Raw genomic sequence first — 6,000 nt, 5'->3', positions numbered from 1 at the left:
AGAGGTCAAGCCTTGTGAGGCTTTGTAGGACGTTGTCAGAAATTTGGCTTCTTTGAGGAATGATCTGGAAAACCGGTGGGGAGTTTTGAATGGAGGAACAACCTGGTCTTGCCCGTGTCTGCCTGGCCGTCTTGGCTGCTGTGATGGGACAGACTGGAGTGGTACTGAAAGGAGGCAGGAGAGTGCTGAGTGACTCAGTCATGTGACTATGATGCCACAGACCACAGGGTAGCAAGGCTGTGGATGGTGAAGCTGTCAGGATTTGCTGAAGTGTCAGATGGGGGTTTGCGGAAAAGAAAGGTTGACTCCAAGGTATTTCAGCTACTGGAAAAAAAGTCGTCACTGCTTACTCAGAAGGAATGGCTCACAGAAAGTCTGGGTTTGATGTACGTGTGTGCTGGATGGATGTCAGGCTGTCGGCTTTGGACATGTTTGACATCCCAGAGGAGGTGGGAAGGTGCTGTGTGGATATATATGAGTCTAGGTTTTAGGAGACCTGGGAAGGTTTTAATATGCAGTTGGCAGTATGGAGCCTTGGACACCAAGGAGAGGTACTGTGTGTGTGTGTGACATGGTCATTTTTCCATTCAGTTATTGTTTATAGATAGCCATTGTCTATATTCCCACTAAACTGGGGACTTTTTGCTTTTCGCTTGTTAAACTTTTAATTTGGTGAAGTATTTAGCCTTTTTACTGTAATGTAAATTTAAAATATGTTATTTCAAAAACTAAAGAAAAGAAAGGGAGAAAGAAAGAGGGTAGGAGTGAGAGAAAGGAAGGGAAGGAGAAAAAGAATATTATGTTCTTAGAATTGTGTCTACAAAACACATTGAATCTGTTAAAAACTAATGAAAAATAAAATTTAAAAAAGCTTTTTAAAAAGGATTTGGATCTAAAGTTATCATTAGAAGGGGAAATACACATGACTTTTTTTATTAAAAGATTTTATTTATCTTGAAAGAGTTACAGAGAGAAAGAGAGAGAGAGAGAGAGAGAGAGAGAGAGAGATCATCCATCTGCTGGTTCACTCCCCAGACGGCTGCAATGGGAAGTGCTAGGCCAGGCAGAAGCTAGGAGCCAGGAGCTTCGTCTGGGTCTCCCACATGGGTGCAGAGGCCCAAGCACTTGGACTATCTTCCACTGCTTTTCCAGGCCATTATTAGGAAGCTGGAACTGAAGTGGAGCAGATGGGAGATGAACTGGTTCCCACACGGGATGTTGAAGTCGCAGGCAGTGGCTTTACTTGCTACACCACAATGCTGGCCCTTACACCTGACATTTATAAAGAAGCTTAAGTATTAAGCTGGCTTTAAGTGTGCTTTAAAAAATGCAAGCAGAATGGCTGTGGAGCTGGTGCTGTGGCACAGCGGGTTAAAGCCCTGGCCTGAAACACCGGCATCCCATATGGGCGCCGGTTCTAGTCCCAGCTGCTCCTCTTCCGATCCAGCTCTCTGCTATGGCCTGAAAAAGCAGTAGAGGATGGCCCAAGTGCTTGGGCCCCTGCACCCATGTGGGAGACCTGGAAGAAGCAACTGGCTCCGAATCAGCTCAGCTTGAGCCATTGCAGCCATTTGGGGAGTGAACCAGCAGATGGAAGACCTCTCTCTGTCTCTACCTCTCTCTCTAACTCTGTCTTTCAAATACATAAAATAAATCTTTTTTTAAAAAAGAAATTTTGTTGTAAAGGAGAGAAATAGAGGGGGAACTGGGGTCAGAAGTTTTTAAGACAAGAAATTTAGAAAGTCTCTTTCCTAAGTCTCATGGTCACCAATCCACCAGTCTTACTGTTTCCAAGTCTGACTGTGTGTCCAAACCAATAGGCACTACCATGATTCAGGATAAATCTCTCCTCAAGGATCTGCCTGTGTGGTGGTGGGTTTGCTGCACCACATCATCTCACCTTCAAGATAGTAGGTGAAGGTCTGGCGCCACGGCTCACTAGGCTAATCCTCTGCCTGCGGCACCGGCACCCTGGGTTCTAGTCCCAGTTGGAGTGCTGGATTCTGTTCCGGTTGCTCCTCTTCCAGTCCAGCTCTCTGCTGTGGCCCGGGAAGGCAGTGGAGGATGGCCCAGGTCCTTGGGTCCTGCACCTGTATGGGAGACCAGGAGGAAGCACCTGGCTCCTGGCTTCGGATCGGCGCAATGCGTCAGCTGCAGCACGCAGGCCGCGGCGGCCATTTGTGGGGTGAACCAATGGCAAAGGAAGACCTTTCTCTCTCTCACTGTCCACTCTGCCTGTCAAAAAAAAAAAAAAAAAAAAGACAGTAGGTGAAGACAGCAAGACAATGGGCTGTCCTGCTTGGGGTCCACCCAACTGGACTGTTCCCCTCTCTATCCTGAAAACACTCTGGAAAATTTCCTTTCAAAATTACCCTTGAGAGGGACTACAGTGTCACTGCGTTTTGCTTGTGGGTGGTGCATTTACAGGTGAGGAGCCTCCTATAAAGTAGAGCCATGCTTTTCCTTCTCACGGGACTCCTCATGAGAAGAAACAGGTGTGGGTTGAGGCGGATCCACTTGTGGGGCACAGCTAAAGGGTTCTCCTAAATGCATGTATCCAGAAGTAAAGAGAAGTCATCCGTAAATACAGAGGATATTCAGGTGGCCAAGAGATGGAGAAAAAGTTGCTCAACTTCATTAATCACCAGGGCAATACCAATGAAAACGCAGCCAGATGCCACCACAAACTTACCAGAACAGAGACCATGAAGAACAGAAAACATCAGGGTGCGTCTTAAGATACAGAGCAACGGGAGCCCTCAGCCCACGGCGGAGTGTGTAAATGTACAATCACTCCAGAAACTTGCCTGGCAGTATCCACTAAAGTTGAAAAGACGCACACCCAGGAATTTCATTCTTTTGACATATGCCAAGCAGAAATAAGTACATCTATTCATCAAAAAAGTTATCAACTGCAGCACATTCTGTAATTATTCCGAACTGAAAACTACCTAAATACTTGACAGCCATAGAATGGAAAAAGGTAAATGGTGTTAGATTCTCCCAATTCAGTGTTGAAAATGATATAAGTGGAAAATATACAACTGTATACAAAATATGAATGGGTTTCACAGACCTTAAGTTGAGCAACACAAACCAGACACAACAAGATATGTACTCTAGGGTTCTGTTTTTATGAAATACAAAATCAGACAAAGCTAATCTATGCTATTAAGAATCAGCAATAGTGATTACTCTTGGAGGTGGCTAGTATGAAAAAAAATACATGAGCTAAAAATCCAAGACACTGACAAGGCTAATAGAGAAACAAGACGGGAGAAAATGATAATGACAAGGGCAGAAATCAACAAGTTAGAGAACAGAATCAAAAGCTGCTCACTTGAAAGCATTAATTAGATAAGTAAAAAGAAGGTGTAAAAAAATACAGGGTAGGGGGCAGTGCTGTGGCATAGTGGGTAAAGCCACCACCTGGAGTGCCGGCATCCCCTATGGGCACCAGTTCAAGTCTCAGCTGCTTCACCTCCAATCCAGCTCTCTGCTGTGGCCTGGGAAAGCAGTAGAGGATGGCTCAAGTCCTTGGGCTTCTGCACCCACGTGGGAGACCCAGAAGAAGCTCCTGGCTCCTGGCTTCGGATCACCACAGCTCTGGCCATTGCGGCTAATTGGGGAGTGAACCAGCGGATGGAAGACCCCCCTCTCTCCTTCTCTCTCTCTCTGCATCTCCTCTCTCTGTGTAATTCTGACTTTCAAGTAAATAAATAAATCTTAAAAAAAAATACAGGGTAAAAAAAGGAAATAAATATAGACAGAAAAGATTTCAAAGTATTATAAATTGTTTATACATTTATTAATTCCTAGAAAGATATGAAATGTTAATTTTAGCACAAGAAAAAAATAGAGACCTTAAATAGGTGAATAAATATTAAGCACATTTAAATGACAAAGGTTTCCCTTCTTGCCCCTCAGAGACCCCTCAAATCCACATGTTTTTCATGGGACATTTCTTTTTTTTTTTTTTTTTTTTTTTTTTTGACAGGCAGAGTGGATAGTGAGAGAGAGAGACAGAGAGAAAGGTCTTCCTTTTGCCGTTGGTTCACCCTCCAATGGCCGCCACAGGTGGTGCGCTGCGGCCTGCGCACCGCGCTGATCCAAAAGCAGGAGCCAGGTGCTTCTCCTGGTCTCCCATGGGGTGCAGGGCCCAAGGACTTGGGCCATCCTCCACTGCACTCCCTGGTCACAGCAGAGAGCTGGCCTGGAAGAGGGGTAACTGGGACAGAATCCAGCGCCTCATGGGACATTTCTACCAAAATTTCAAAAAGCAATTCATTTCTGCCCTGTGTATAAAATTTGTTCTGGAAAACAGAAAGTGAGCAAAGCTCCTCATTTGGGCGCTATTTAAAAAATGAGTATAACATAAGAACAGTATGTAGCTATTACATTTACCAACAATAAATAACATTTAAAATAGCCTCTTGGCTGTAATAGAGATTTGAAAAACAATACATCAGGATCGATTAAAATGTCTCTTAGAGGGCAGGTGCTCAGCAGAGCAGGTCAGACGCCCGTGACCCGGGCAGATGCACTGTGCCCAGCTTTGACTCCTGCCTCTGACTCCCAGTTCCAGCTTCCTGCTAATTCAGACCCTGAGAGACAGCAGCAATGGCTCAAGTGCCTGAGCGCCTGTCACCATGTGGACACGCTGGCTTGAGTTCCTGGTGTCTGGCTTCCGCCTGGCCTGCTCCTGGCTGTTGCTGCAGGCATGTGGGAAGTGAGTCAGCCAAGGGAGCTCTGTCTGTCTGTTCAAATAAATATTTAGTCCTGGTCTCAGTGCAGCAGGCAAAAGGGTGACAGGCGAGTGAGTGTGCTGCGTTCACAGCAAATGTAGTGTTGTCTCTGTGCATAATCCGGGACTGTCCCAGATTCACCTGGAAGCCACTGAAATGCCACTGTTGGCCTATTGGGGTGAAGCTGATGGTGGCCATCACCTGTAGACGCAGTTATGTTAGCATAGCGCGTGGAGGAGACTTAAGAAGAGGGAAAGGAGAGTGGAAAAAACTGTTCTACTTGAACTACATTCCTTTTTCAGACATTCTGTGTTATCCTATTTTAGGTGTGTATATGCAAACTGTCCGTGGCTGGGTTTTTAAGAAATTCAACCTAGAAATGGCTTTTTCATAGGTGAGCTTAATTTTACTATGTTTATTGTGGTTGTTGAGTTATTTGAATTTATTTTTATGCATTATTTCACTTTATTCTTTTTCCTTTCTTGACTTACAGTGCATCAGTTTTTTTTAAATACCCTTTTATTTACTTTAAAATTATAAAGTTATTTGCATGCATCTCCTACTTAAGTCACTAATCCTTTTCTGAAAACCAGATGTTATATATAAAAATGCTAAGCCAGAGTAATTTCCTATCATTATAAATCAAAAATATTACAGTGGGCTATTTGTCAATAAATAGCTCTCAATCAATTCCTAAAGCATAGCCCAAGACACCTAGTAATCGTTGATTGATAAGTTATCATGTTAGAAAGAGAAATGTTTTAAAATTGAGTTCTGCCCAGGAACAATGACTATAACTGCTTACAAACCGCTGATTTGATGCAATGGTTTGGCTGCTCAGCTCTAGAAACATCTGAAATTCATATCCTTTGTCAATCCTTACGCTTTATAAAATGACTGCATGTGATTTCCACATTCTGCTAATTATACTTGGAATGTGGATCAAATTATTGCCTGCACATTTTAAAAATAAATGTCTTAAAGTTGTATTGAGTTTCGGAGACAGGAATACAAACTTTCTTAAACAATGCATGAAAACATTGCGTTGAGAGCTATACACCCCTGTGAAATTTAATCTTTAAGGCAAGGAAGCCGTCACAACATTGACAAGCAAGATACTCTGTGGGAAATATTTTATCTTCTTTTAATAAAGTTTTTCCGAGGTTCGTTTCGGGTGAAAAGAGGCAGAATTGGGTCACTGCAGTGACCCTGTAGTTATTCTGTTCTGTTGCTGTCTGGTCCCTTGTGGGGCTCT

General features: G+C 43.6%; 1 protein-coding gene across 6 annotated transcripts in view; it reads left to right on the top strand.

The window, feature by feature from the left end:
- Positions 1 to 262: 262 nt before the first annotated feature.
- Positions 263 to 6,000, top strand: part of TSGA13 (testis specific 13) — a 29,793-nt gene continuing 24,055 nt past the window's right edge. For 2 of the 6 annotated variants that reach the window (XM_051848994.2, XM_051848992.2), the window contains exons 1-2: positions 263 to 312; positions 5,072 to 5,139. The gene's annotated coding sequence lies outside the window, so the exon portion shown is untranslated. The other 4 variants (XM_017342679.3, XM_017342681.3, XM_051848995.2 and 1 more) reach the window with 4 other exon arrangements.

This window comes from Oryctolagus cuniculus, chromosome 3 (assembly GCF_964237555.1).
Source record: "Oryctolagus cuniculus chromosome 3, mOryCun1.1, whole genome shotgun sequence".
Lineage (NCBI taxonomy): Eukaryota > Metazoa > Chordata > Mammalia > Lagomorpha > Leporidae > Oryctolagus > Oryctolagus cuniculus.
This window is presented reverse-complemented; position numbering and strand designations above follow the sequence as displayed.